General features: G+C 40.6%; 1 protein-coding gene across 5 annotated transcripts in view; it reads left to right on the forward strand.

The window, feature by feature from the left end:
* Positions 1-14,392, forward strand: part of AFF2 (AF4/FMR2 family member 2) — a 467,806-nt gene that overhangs the window by 104,838 nt on the left and 348,576 nt on the right. The window contains exon 1 of one of the 5 annotated variants that reach the window (XM_041740307.1): positions 1,785-1,854. The exons of the other annotated variants lie outside the window; for them this stretch is intronic. The gene's annotated coding sequence lies outside the window, so the exon portion shown is untranslated. Of the gene's footprint in view, positions 1-1,784; positions 1,855-14,392 lie in introns of those variants that run through there. 5 annotated transcript variants of the gene reach the window in all.

Genomic DNA, 14,392 nt, shown 5'->3' on the forward strand with positions numbered 1-14,392 from the left:
CAAGGAGAGTTGACACTTCAGAAGAATCTGACATATATGTCAATCTCCAATGGGTTTACCCCAAATGCACCTTTAAGAAACACAAATCTGATCAAAAAGCTTTCCAACCCCTTCCAGATCTACCTTTAGGGATTCCCCAGCTCTTTAAGCTTCCATGGCATTTCACTTCTGTGGCCTTCACTTGGCATTTGGTGTAAATTATGTGTGTGTGTTACAGGTGCCTTTTCTTCCACTTCTGGCTAGAGTTAGAACTTCGTGTAAGGCAATGACTTTGTGACTGGGAATCATATATTGTGAATGTTTATGAACAGTTCATTTAAAAAGATTTTATCTAAGCCTCATAAATCATCATGGTGCCTTAGAAGGGTCAATATCTCAGCATCCTAACAACCACCTCTAGAAGCCTCTTTTGGTAAGTGACCTAAAAATGTTTGGTTCTACCCCATGTCCTCATTATTGATACACAAAATATGACCAGTATACTGATTTTTCATTCCTCATTCAGTAAATTTCCACTGCATGGCTACTATGTGCGCCACATTCTAGGTACTTGAAGATATGGCAAACAGCATGACAAAGCAAAAGGTAATACGTACCATTAAGGAAATAGCACTGGCTAATGTTGACAGGGAGGGACCGGGTGCAATGATGGAGTGAGGCACTACCTTTGTTAGGGTGTTCATGAACGGTCTTTCAGAGGAGGTGAAATTTGAGCAGAGACATGAAGGAAGAGCCAGGAGAAGAGTATTCTGTGCCAGTTGTACAACACATACAAAGGCTCTGAGGTGTGAGGGAGAGAAAGGAGGCCGGTATTGACACGAAGAGAGTGATTACGTTGGACAGCAGCATGAGATACATTCAGAGAGAGAAGAAGGGACAGATACATTGCATTCTGAGTGCAGTGGGAAGCCATTGGAGAATTTAAGTCAGGCAGTGACAAGATTTGATTTATGTTTTATTAATAAGAAGTTGCTTTGGCTTCTCTGTGGAGAATGGATTGGAGGGGGGGATAGTGGAAGCAGGAGGTTATTACGGCAGTTGTCCAAGTGAGAATTGGTTCTGGCTTAGACCAGAGTCATGGACTTATTCTAGATGGGGAGGTAGACAGAGAATGAAGGGAGGGGCGGGCAATACGGTGTCATTGTTAGGAGCTCATGCTTTGGAATGGAGTGGCCTTGGTTTTGGGTGAGTTAGTTCACTTTGTAGTTCTGACTTTCTCCATCTGTAGAAAGTGGATAATAATAGTTACTTCATAAGACTTTTTTTTTTAAAGAATATGTAAGAACTACTGCCAGTAAAGGGCTTATTAGCAGGGTACGTCATAACAAGCCCTCTGAAGATACTTACAAAGGAGTGTTAGGAGATGAACAACTTTGGAACTTTGTGTAAGTTTTTATTAAATAACTGATTAGGGGCATAACCCCCAGACAATGTGAACTGTCTGATCTGATGTGTTTAAAAGTTGAGTCAGAAATTCCAGGGGCAAAAAAAAAAAAAAAAAAAAAAAAGAAAGAAATTCCAGGGGCACCTGGGTGTCTCAGTAATTGAGCATCAGGCCGTGATCCCGGGGTCCTGTGATTGAGTCCCACATCAGGCTGCCCGGACGACCTTGCTTCTCCCTCTATGTCTCTGCCTCTCTCTGTGTGTCTCTCATGAATAAATAAAATCTTTTTTTTTTTTTTAAAGAAAAACTCCAGTTAGCAGAGGGCAAAGTCTGTAGCATAGCTGGCTATCTTGAGAGATTTCCCTTACTCGAATCATAAGAAATAACAGCAATTGGAAAAGTAAATTCTACGCAACACCTACTGCTCAGCATAATTTGAAGACCAAGAATGCCAAAAGGGTGAAACAACTGTGAGTAAAAAAGGGAGAAATTTCCAGATCTCGGGGTGTGATCTTCTTCTTCCGCTCCACCCCCTGCTCTGACACAGGGCTTTGCATTGAGCCAAGGGAGACTAGAAAGACTTCAAAAGCAGCTCTTGAGTGTGGAATTCCCTGAGTTCTTGTATGTTGAAAACATTTTCCCCCTTTTTCTTTCTGTAGCCCTGATGTAACCAGCCAGACACAAAATCTAGTGACTCTCTTTCACTGAATTGAGTTTTTTAAAGGCTGCTCCATTGCTTCTTTGCTTTTGTAAATTCCGATGTCATTCTTTCTCTCTTGCCTTTGTGAGTTACTTGATGGTTTTTGTCTAGAGGTCTTGAGAGCTTTATCTTTATCCTTGTAATCGAATGGTTTTACCACTTTATGTCTTTGAGGTGATCATTCTGGGTAATTTTCCTAGGTATGCATGGAGCCCTGTTGGGTGAATTTATTCTGCTCTTGCTTTATGTTTGGGGAACATTTTCTTGTATTGTAAATTTAAACATTAATTGTTCTAGTGTTTTGTTTTTCTTTTCCAGGGACTTCAGTAACAGGGGTATTATTTCTTCTTGCCTTCTTTCCTCTTGCACTACTTTCTCTCTGACCTTTTACACTTTTGTGTCTATGACATTTTCAGTCTCTCTCTGTTTTCCCTTCTGCAGTGTCTTTTCTTAAATTTTCACTTGAATCTATTTTCCCCTGTAATTTATTCTTTATGCTCCAGATAATTTTGTCTTCTCCATTTTGTTCCTGTGTTTCATCAACTCACTTCTCATTCCTTTCTGTTTTTCTTGTATGTTTCTAATTTTAGATTTTGCATTTCTGATTCAAGGTGGTTTTTCATATCTTCAAAATGATGTCTTGAGGATGGTCTTTTTAGTACATTTCTCTTTACAGTGTTAGCTTAACACTTTTCTTGTGCTTCTTAATTGTTTCTTGGAAAGGGCATTCCCACAATTGATGAGTATAAATTTTCACTTCCTATGTGATGACAGCTTCACAAAAAGTTAACATATATTAGGTCACAAGGCAAACATCAGTAATGTTCATAAAGTAGAAATAGTGCAAATGACACTCTGCAATCATGGTGTAATAAAACTAGAAAAGTACTAGTAATATAAAAACCAGAATGCCACTTTTATCTAGCAATTTTAAAAGCTCCAATTACTTCCTTCGTGAAATAGGAAATACGAACTTAAAAATTATAGATTCAAAGATAGAAATGATAACACCACATGTAAGAATCTCTGGATGCATTTCGAACAATGATCAGAGGAAGATTCATCACAGTGAACACTTGTACTAAAAAAAAATACGGAAGACTGAAAATAAATGGGAAAATACCCAGGTCAAAAAACTGGAAAAAATACAACAGAATACACCAAGAGAAAACACAAGGAGAGAAATAATAAAGATAAAAATGGAAAATAATGAGCTAGGGAACAGAAAAAAAGGGTAAATCTAATCAATAAATCAAAGTCCTGTGTCTTAAGAAATTATTAAAGTAGAGAAACCACTAACTTAAAGAAAAAGAAAGGATGGGAAAAACTTTACAAAATAGTAGATAAGAAGGAGGAAATATCTATTTGAAAAAAATTTAATCTCAAGAGACTTCTTTTCAAACATCCATGGAGAGTAGAAAACTTAAATAAAATTGATAATTCCCTAGAAAAATACAGGCTGCCAGAATGTAGATGATTTGATTTAGAAAGCCTTGAACATCTTAACACCTATGAAAGCAATAGAGAAAGTTATTAATGAACTACCTCACAAAAGACCAGATGGTGTCATAGTCCTGAAACTATGTTTATGTTAGGGTTGATCACACTTGTGAATATATTATAGATAATGAGTGTAGATGTCTCGCTGTTGGAAGAAAGAGCTACACAAAAGCAAAGGAAGAAGGGTAGAATGAAATTTGTGGTGTTGGATTGCAATTGGAGGTATCTAATGAACTCCTGTAGTGGAGATAAGTAAGTGGTAAGTGTGTTGCATACATATATATATTTCCTGGCTTGATCTGCTATGAGAGCCTAAACGTAATGGCATTCTCATAGCAATGAGCACACCTAGCACCAAGATTTTGTTTTTTAAATCCCATATTCCAGGGAAACTAGGAACACTTGGTGAATAGATTGATTCTAGCACTAGGATGACAAAAGAATAAAATAAGTCTGAGATATCTTGTGTCAGAAGTAAGGAAGTGCAAAAAGTTGTCACACCTTGGCAGAAGGACATAGGAGCCAACATGAAAAACCACAGAACGGTCAAATCTCAGACAATTTGTACAATAAAATAAATAATGGTAGTAATGCAGTGTAATTCATAGAATAAAATTAATCTCCATTAGCTCCTGTTTCTAGGAAAGAATAAATGAATGAATGATTGAAATACAAAGTCCCTATTTGACAAAGACCATAGTATTGTGTAGCAGGCCAGATCCACCAATGACTATTGAATCTGTAGATGAACATTTGAGGGGAAACAAGATATTAGCGTGGTCACCAAATCTCTCCCCCAAATTTTGATCAGTGGCAAAGGAGAAAAATGAAAAAAATTAAAAATTAGCGATGTTGCAGACATCTTGGGTTAAACGATGGAGGTTCCTATCACCAGTAATAAGATATATGGACCTCACGAACTTCCTGAGGTGATGCATGGAGAAGAGTAAGGTGACTTGGATGTCACTTCTGTGCAATTCTTGCCTATGTGCATAACTTACATATAACTGTGATAAAACATCTGACATACCCAAATTGGGAAACCTTTTACAAAACAATTGACCAGTATTCATCAAAAGTGTCAAGGTCATGAGACTTTGACCTTGAGAGAAAAGATGTGGAATTGTCACAAATTGGAGGAGACCAAGGAGACCTGACTAAATATAATGCTGACTCCTGAATGGGATCCAGTAACAGAGACAAGGACATTAGGGGAAAACCTGATGAGATTTAGTGTTTTATTAATGTCGATTCCCTGTTTTGTAATAATTGGATTGCAGTTACGTAGGTTAACATTATGGAAGGCTGGGCAGAGGATGTATGTGCATTCGTTGTACTGTACTTGCAACTTTTCTATAAAATTCTTTCAAAATAAGAAAAATTAAGTCAGCCTTGCATATAGATTCATAACGCTTACTAGCCGCTCTCATGATTTTCAGTGTATTCCCAAGCCTTATAAAGGCCATAATGTGTTATTATGAATGGAATGTTTGGCTCTCCCCTAAAATTTGTATGTTGAAACCCTACCACCCAATGTGCTGGCATCTGGAGGTGGGGCTTATGGGATGTAATTGTGATTAGATGAGGCCATGAGAGTAGAGCCTCACAAATGGGATTCCTGCCCTTTTAAGAGTCACAAGAGGGTTTGCTTCCCCTCTGTGCCCCGAGCCATGTAAGGATTTGGTGAGAAGGTGGCCATCTTCAGCCCTGACATGAGGGCCCTCACCAGAACACAGCTATGCCAGCCTGATCTTGGCCTCACAGCCTCCATAACTTTGAGAGATAAATGTTGGTGGTACCCCAGTCTGTGGTACTCCTAGCAGACTAAGATACATGTGAAGGCCCTATGGCACATTTTTCACAGTTTCTGTGCCATGCAAGTACTACCAACTTTCATTCACTTAATGCTAAAACTCTATTGGATATAAACCTTCAGAGTTTGCATTATCTCTGGATCAGGATTGTGAATGTCTAGTTATCATTTTACAACATAAGAGACACACATGCAAGTGCCAGCTAACAGATTTCTGGTTGACATGCTGCCATGTTAGGCAGTATCCTCCCCCATTGAGATCTGAGTTAATGAGAGTGGAATAAATAACTTGTTCTCTCTCTTTTTTTAAAAGCATGAACCCTGAGGGCAATTGACCTTGCTTCTGGGCATTACACAGCTCTATTGCCCTAAGGCCATGAAGAAGACTTTGGCTTCCTATGCCATGCCATTTAGGGTCATGTGCATTAAGATGTAAGTTAGAACATTGAGGTCCTGCTTGGTGCTCAGTACTTCAAGATGGGGAAGCAGACTCTTGGAGAGGTACAATAACTGGCCCCCCATGCTCACTCAGCCAGTGAGTAGCCCTTTTTCCCAAAGCGTTCAGATTCCAAAACCTAGGTGCTTTGCATGATCTCAAGTTGTTTCTAGAACATGGGTATTAAATCATTTGAGGATATGACCAGTCTAGACATGGAGGGCCAACATCGGTGAGGCATACACCACTCTCTAGAAATCCTGGGGGAATGTCCTGTATGTCGCAGATATGTGACCTCATACAAACTCTTTCTTTCATCATCTGAAGATTTCTATCAGTGAGCTTATGGCATAAAAACTTTATTTTGTATTTAATTATAAAGGAACAGATCGCTTTGGAATGGTTCTAAAAGTCAGGGTTTTCTTTCCTTTTATGTAAGTTATATCCTGATAATGCGCCCGGTAGACCCTTGCTACTTGTTCAGACCTACAGGAGGGTTTGGACTCTGAAGGATTCCTACCTGTCATGTGTAATTAGAGAATGAGAATGATAAGATGAGCCTTGTAAGAAGTTGTGGATGCCTTGTCATCTTTGGAACTCCTGCGAAAAGGGAATATTTAACATACCCTATAGAGAGGCGATTGTGTTCTGTGCACTAGAAGTTCACTATACAGCTTGGATCTAGCCTTGTTGCCACTCCTGAGGTCCAGGAGACAATGTGACCCCTGAGAGTAGGGTCCTCGATTGCCATTGACCTCTCTCTGTATCTGGTATTTGATTAGAGAAGTTGACAACAAAGCCATGGTGGGTTATTGGATTACGTAGTCTAGCAAGGCTAATTCCAGGATTCATAGCCTTGGGTTTAACATGTCCCAGCGTGTCAGTGCATTTGTCCAGATGGTATGATAAAGCTATCAAATTCTGTTCAAGCAAAATTAATTTTATTTCATTGTATTTTTTAAAAAAGATTTTATTTATTTATTTGACAGAGAGAAAGCAAGAGAGTGCAAGCAGGGGGAGGGGCAGAAGGGGAAGGAGAAGCAGACTCCCCACTGAGCAGGGAACCCGATGTGGGGCTCCATCTCATGATCCCGGGATCATGACCTGAGCTGAAGGCAGATGCTTAACTGACTGAGCCACCTGGGTGCCCTGCAAAATTAATTTTATTTCGATTTTTTAATAAATAAATACAAACCATGCAGCACTTCTCTATAAAGGAATGGAGGGGTGTCATGAAATCTGAGGACACAGATAGGGGATTGTGCCTTCAGAATCAGTGGGAAATTCTGGCTGCCTGGTGACTTTGGGGACGTTGCCTGGCTCTGCAGGAGGCAAAGGTTTTAGTTAGTTAGTTAGTTAGTTAGTTAGTTAGTTAGTTAGTTAGTTAATTTGGCAGAGGAGTTGGTGAAATATTCCAAACTGTTCTGTGGACATCTCCACAGAAGTCTGCATTTTACGTTCTTGTCCTCAAATTCAAACTTACTTTGCAGTGGCATATATATGTAAAGGTGCCTTAAACAATAGGAATGTTTAGTGCAGTGTAGAGAGTCTTTGAGCCAAATCCTGCCTTCGATGTGCACTTAAGTTTCCATTAAAGGGGAGTTGCAACTGAGCTAGCAGAGCTGAGGGTAAAATTTGAATTCTGCTGTAGGAAATCAGAGTATTAGAAGCTAGGATATAGAATTTCACTTTTCCCAGTGCTGACATTGACTTTCCTCTGGAGCATCACTAGCTAGTGAGATCTAGTTCAGTTGCATGATTTTTTATTTTTCTTCACTAACCCAAATCCAGAGATACAAATCCGGGGCTTACGGGGGGTCTCATATAGATTTGCAATATTCCTGAGGGTCTGTGAGATCTTAATCACTTTCATATTTTATTTATAAAGCAAATGTTTCATGACATTGAAACATTAAATGGATTTTACTCAGTCATGTGCAATGTATAATTTTCTAAAATCTCCGATTAATTTAATATGGGTGATTTTCATTCTTTGATACGTAGTCTTACTGTAATTTACAACAAGCTATAAATATTTGAAATGCCGTGGAAATGTGGTTTGGGGAATAGTATTAACACCTGCCTTATATGCTAGTTGGGTTATATTAAGCTCTGAACATAAATGGGTGTGTTTCTGGGACAGCATTTGAATTGTGCTCCATGTGAACCTGTGTATGTAATGACTGGCTGGATTATAAGGGGTTCTGAGCATTTTCTTAGCTTTTGATCCAAAACCAAGTCTCAGTTTGGGGAGTCTTATGGCAGCAGTCTGTCTCTTATGCCCTTTTAAATTTGTGTCGAAGCAGAACTGCCAAATCTGATCTTTCCCTGCTTCTATGGAAAGGCAGGTAGAAAGACAGCCTACAACCCGGAGACGAGACTTTTCTCTGGGATCAGTGGCCTGCCCTTTGTCGCTCCGGCATCCAGCTTGTCCTTGGGAAGCACGGTGAGCGTGAAGCACTTGCCCAGTTCCACTGCTGAGTAATCTGAACCTCATGGAACCTTACGGAACCTCACTTCCATTTTCTGTAAACTAGGATTGTTTTTAGAATTAGGTATTACACAGAGGCGTGCACACACACAGTAAGGGAAGGAGAGCGCACAAGCTCCTGGTACATAGTATGGGAACATCATGATTAACACTCTTGTTCATTTTCTGCTGTGAATAATCTTGATCGTGAATGGCTTGGTATTAAGTCACAGGCAGTAAAAATGGTCTGTGTGTTGGTCCTTTGGTAACTTGTATTAATGACCAACCCACAAGTAGAATCTGAGGTGTCTCACTCCTACTTTACGATTTATTGCACTTGATCATGTGCTTTCTGCCCTCTCAAGTATCCCTTGGCAGATGATGTCTATTCTGTGATGCATTTCCTTTCCAAACAATAAAACAAAACAAAGGTTCTTGCAGATAATTAACCTGTAGTGAGGGCAAAGTGAGGTGTATTTCTCTTTTCTGTTTTGTTCTCTTTTATTTTGAGGGAGCTGTGGTAATACCAGTAAAAGGTGTGGAGCTGCCTCTTTTTTTGGCCTGCAAGATTAGTGATTTATGGAGTCAGCTGGGGATCGCTTCTCCCAAGTGTATTTCTGACATTCTGACTGCATTTCTAATGGGTACCATGCCGGGAGAGGTGTGTGGGCTGATGCGGCCAATGTGCCAGGTGCTGCTACAGCCTGGCATTTGGGAAGTGACACCAGGTTATCTCTGCACAGCGTGACACTGGTCTCAACTGGTCCTGTCAGCCTTTGCAAAGTCCACTGTGTTAAGAGGTAGGATGAAATCTATTTCTCATAAATTTCATTTCTCCATATAAACAAGAACGCCCCTTACAAGGTGATTCAGGGACATTATTAAATGGTAAATACAGCAAAGGAAGAAAGAACACTTTGAAAGAATTGTGTTGCAGATACCAAAACCCACAAAATTAAAAAAATTTTTTTTTTTAAAAAAGATTTTATTTATTTGTTCATGAGAGACACACAAAGAGAGGCAGAGACCTAGGCAGGGGGAGAAGCAGGCTCCCTGTAGGGAATCAGATGCAGGACTCGATCCCAGGACCCTAAGATCATGACCTGAGCCAAAGGCAGATGCTCAACCAACTGAGCCCTACAGGCACCCCATAGAAGTTCTTTATATATTTTGGGTATGAACCCTTTAGTGGATGTGTTGTTTGCAAATATCTTCTCCTATTCAGTAGGTTGTATTTTCATTTTGTTGATTATTTCCTTTGCTGTGCAGAAACTTTTTATGTTGATGCAGTCCCAATAGTTTAATTTTGCTTTTGTTTCTCTTGCCTGAGGAGACATACCCAGAAAAAATTTTTATATGGCTGATGTCAGAGAAATTACTACCTAGGATTTCTCTAGGATTTTTATGATCTCAGGTCTTACATTTAAGCCTTTAATCCATTTCCAGTTTGTTTTTGCATATGGTGTAAGAAATTGGTCCAGTTTCATTCTTTGGCATGTAGCTGTCCGGTTCTACCAACACCATTTGTTGAAGAGACCGTCTTTTCCCCGTTGCATAGTCTTGTCTCCTTTGTCAAAGATTAATTGACCATATAATCGTGGGTTTATTTCTGGGCTCTCTCTTCTATTGATCTCTGTATCTATTTTTGTGCCTTCCATGGTGCATCCTTGTGATGTTTCTTTCTAATTTATTAAAAATGACAACGATGAATGCTCTAAGACTTGTGATTTTGAGAATGACATACTTTGGAAGGTGACACTTCCAGGGAGGCATTCGAATTTTAGGAGGTAATCTCTTAGGAGAAGCTGACTTGTTGTCTCCTGCTTCTGGATAGTTCTCATTGTCTTTCTGTCTTGTCTATGATGTGTTGTAATTAAAAAACAAATTTCAGGTAGTATTGTCTAATGGTTAGCACCAGGCTGTGAAAATGAGAGATATATTTGTGTATACATATGCAATATTAGTTTTCTCTGGCTGCTGTAACAAATCACCCTACACTTAGTGGCTTAAAACAACACACGTTTATTCTCTTAACAGTTCTGGAAGTCAGAAGGCTGAAATGGGTTGATAGGGCTCTGCCCCTGGAGGCTCTAGGGGAGAATTCTTTTTCTTGTCCTTTCCAGTTCCCAGAGGCTGCCTGTTTTTCTTGGCTGTTGGTTCTCTGTCATCCTGACCTGTGCTTCCATCATCATCACCCACCCTCTCCTCTGATTCTATCTACCTCTTCTAAGGACCCCTGTGATAACAATGGACCCGCTTACATAATCCAGGATAATTTTCCCACCTCAGCATCCATAACTCAATCACCTCTGCAAAGTCCGTTTTGCCACGAAAGATAACATAATCCCCGGGTCCAGGGATTCAGATGTGGACATCTTTGGGGGATGTTATTCCACTGACCACACATATGATTAATCTTGTGCTTCAGTCTCCTCATTTGTAAAGGACTGGGCAAAAATGCCCCCCATTCCCCATGAACCCTTCTACTCCTTGGAAATTTAGTGAAGTATTTCCCCCAAAGTGCTTTAAGTGCCTTGGGAATTAGTATCTATGCAAATAAAAAGTAATCAACAATGATATTCTAGTTGATCTCTGAAACGTGAAACTCAGAATTTTCTTACCTTGCCTTAGGTTCTTCCCTGCCCTTCCCTGCATTACTTGGTATCTTCCACCCCCTTAATCCATTTTACATCTTCACCTGAGCTTGGCTGAAAGCATCCTTTGGCACAAATCATTTCTTCCCTGAGCTGTTTGATGGAGTCTGAACTCTTTGGCCTACACCCCACACCTTCCATGGTGCCCCCAAACTACTTCCCCATACTCATCTTCCTTTGCATTCCTAAGTGTCCTCTTTCTTCAGACAGACTCAGGCGCTCACCATCCCCTGGGTGGGCTGCATGGACTCCTAGCCCTGAGCCTCATGTCCCGCCCCCATCCCCTGGGCCTCCTTGGGCACCCTCCCCCTCTGGCACGGCTCTGATTTCAACTCATCCATGAAGCCTTGCTTGCCTACTCCAGCCTTCAAGGTTTTTTTTTTTTTCCCTTCTGTGAGCCCTCTAGGAGTTATAATCTATTTCACTCATTTTGGCCACTGTTAGGGAGTGTCTAATTTGGTTAATTGTCTTTGCATGTCAATAGGTCCTATTTCTCCAAACAATTATCATCTCGAGATCAAGGGCCATACCTTTCATACTGGCAAGCTCTCCACTCAGCATTTAGCACCCAGTAAGCCTTAAATACATATTTCTTGATAACAGTGTGTGTGAATAGGGATTAGATTTGCAGACCTTTTGTTCTGGGATTTATTTTCCTGTGCTATTAATCAGGCACTTTAGGCCATTTAAATATATGGACATTTAATTTCTTAACTTGCACATGGAAGTCCCCTCTGTCTGCTCTAGAAAATTATGTACTGCTTCATTTTTCTGACTGTGAAGCTGTATGAAAGTTCATGTAATTCTGTGATAAGCTCCACAGACAACCTTTTGTAGTTTTGAGAATTGGGAGGTGGTTTTTTTTTGTTTTGTTTTGTTTTTTGTTTTTTGTTTTGTTTTGTTTTGTTTTGTTTTTAGCTTCAGTCCATATTATCTGACCGGGCACATCTAAAGAGATTTCTCATCTATGGACATTTTCCCCCTGCTTGATATATCCTCTTTCCTTGCATTTTATTTTTGTAAGGCATCATCTGTTTCTGTTTTGTTTGATTTTTTTAGTTTTGAGAGAGAGAGAGCATGAGGGGGGTGGCCAGGGGTAGAGGGAGAGCGAGAATCCTAAGCAGATTCCATGCCCAGCATGGAGCCCAACTCGGGGCTCAGTCTCACAACCCTGTGATCCTGACCTGAGCCGAAATCAAGAGTCAGACACTTAACCCATGGAGCCACCCGGGCGCCCCAAGTAAGGCATCATCTTTGTAATTTCCTCCAAAGATGCCCCCAACATGGGAGAGTAAACTCTACGCAAGCTGTTGTGTACACACTGCTTTCCCAATAGGGGAGCTCCTACCTGCTGCTGCCCTCCTGCCAGACAGAAAGGTCTGTGTGACTGTGTTAGCAGATGAAGATCGACAGTGTTTTGGAGAAAAATGTTTCTAGGGGCTTTCAAAGTGATAGGAAGACATGATCCTTAGACCCATCACAAGTTTGTGGGTTCCCTAGAACTGGATTTGTGAGTTGATCATTCTCCTTGTGGCATACCGGTCACAGGAGGGAGCTGGCAGTGAACATTTAGTGCAACATGATTTTCTGGTTGGTAAGAGGAAATAACCAATGTGCAGATATTTACGAACCTATTGGTGGAAATTCCAAGTGGTTTGAGGCCCTGGAAAATGTGGCCTTCGTGATCTTGGTTTTCTCTTTTTCTTTTTTTTTTAATTTGGTCTTTTAAAAGGAAGGGAAGGGAAGGGGGGAGGGAATCGTCCACAGACGTTACAAAATAATCACTGTATTTGTGTCAAAGCTGCTTTTTGAGGCTATAATAATGATCACATCACAAATTTTAAGACGGTCTTTCACTCCAGTTTCTAAATTGGAGAGGCTCTTTCCAGGACACTCAATGGTGACCATAAGGATCGTGTTTAGCTTTCATTCTGGCATGCCTTCATTTCGCACCCACTAATATATGAGGCCATAGAAATCAGAAGTGTGAATTCAGCCTTTCATTTATCATTGCAGTTCCCCACTTACCATTAAATCCTTAATTTTGAAGGCTCAAGTGCCTATTGTGCTGGCAATTAGCCAATTGCAGGTGCAAAATCTTGAAGGCATCGATAGGGAGGTCTTGGTGGGAATCGTCTTAAGAAGTGGATCTTGTTATGTGTCGGGGTGCAGGATTTGTGAAGGGTGAGTATAAAGAATAGTAAATGGATACAGATGCCATTCCAGGAAAGAATTGCTGAAGCCAGCGAAAATGAACATGACATTGCTTGTCTGGGGGTTGACCTCCTTTGCTAGGCAAAAGAGACCATTCACCCTAAGCCTTTCACAATTGAAATGGCCAGGGAGGCGGTTAGAGGTGCACCACAGCTCCCCCGTTTGTCTGCCTGTGAGAGTTCAGTAACCGTGTGGCCTTCCTCTCTGTCCCATTCAAAATCAAGGCCGGAAAAATTAGAGAGGGAGACAAACCATGAGAGACTCCTAACTCTGGGAAACAAACGAAAAGGTTGTGGAAGGGGAGGTGGGTGGGGGGATGGAGTAACTGTGTGACGGGACTTGATGGGATGAGCACTGGGTGTTACACTATATGTTGGCAAATTGAATCTAAATTTAAAAATTTTTTAAAAATCAAGGCTGGATGTAGGGGCTTGGCTTATAAACCGAGGCACAACTTGGCTCCCAAGCCCCACCCCCCCAAACCCTGTGCCGTAGTCCTGCTTTTTTACCCAGGCTGTTCCCTCTTTCTGAAATGCCTTTCCCTACTCTATACCCCTTGAACAGTCTGTCAGGAACCACTTCATATCCTCATCTCTCCTGAGAAACTTTTCCAGATCCTTGCACCCAAAGGTGAAATCTTTGTCAGACACATTCTTGCGGCCCCTTGTACCTCTTTTTTTTTTTTTTTTATACTTAGGCCTGAATTAGAGTGATTTATGTCTCATCCATCTGTGTATTCCTATAAAACCTAGCCCAGTGCTTTGGCACCGATTCATTAATTAATAACAACCATATATCCAGCTTAGGAAAAACTTGGCATAAGAAAATCTGAGCACATTTCTTTAAATAAGGTATATGAAGAGTTGGCAGCTCATTAACGACTTAATGGAGAGGCTGGGGGCCATCGGAGACAAAGAGCTGAATTGTTAGGATAAACTATCAATTGGTGATCAATTGGAAATGAAGACAAACCATTTTTAAAACTACAGTCGATGAGAAAGTGGCAATTGACTAATGGTAGTTTAATTGGCACGCACCTTTGCAAGAACACAGTGTCACACAGCCCTGCGACAAGCTGTGTTTGGTTTTTTAGTCTGCTACACCTTTCTGAAATATCGGGCATTATTGTCGAATTAGATGGGAAGCTGCATTGTCCTTTGGAGAAGGAGAAGTGTCGTTAATGGCATTTGTGGGTCTAATGTTAGGGGTACAAGGGAGCAA

Source organism: Vulpes lagopus, chromosome X (assembly GCF_018345385.1).
Source record: "Vulpes lagopus strain Blue_001 chromosome X, ASM1834538v1, whole genome shotgun sequence".
NCBI classification, from domain to species: Eukaryota; Metazoa; Chordata; class Mammalia; order Carnivora; family Canidae; genus Vulpes; species Vulpes lagopus.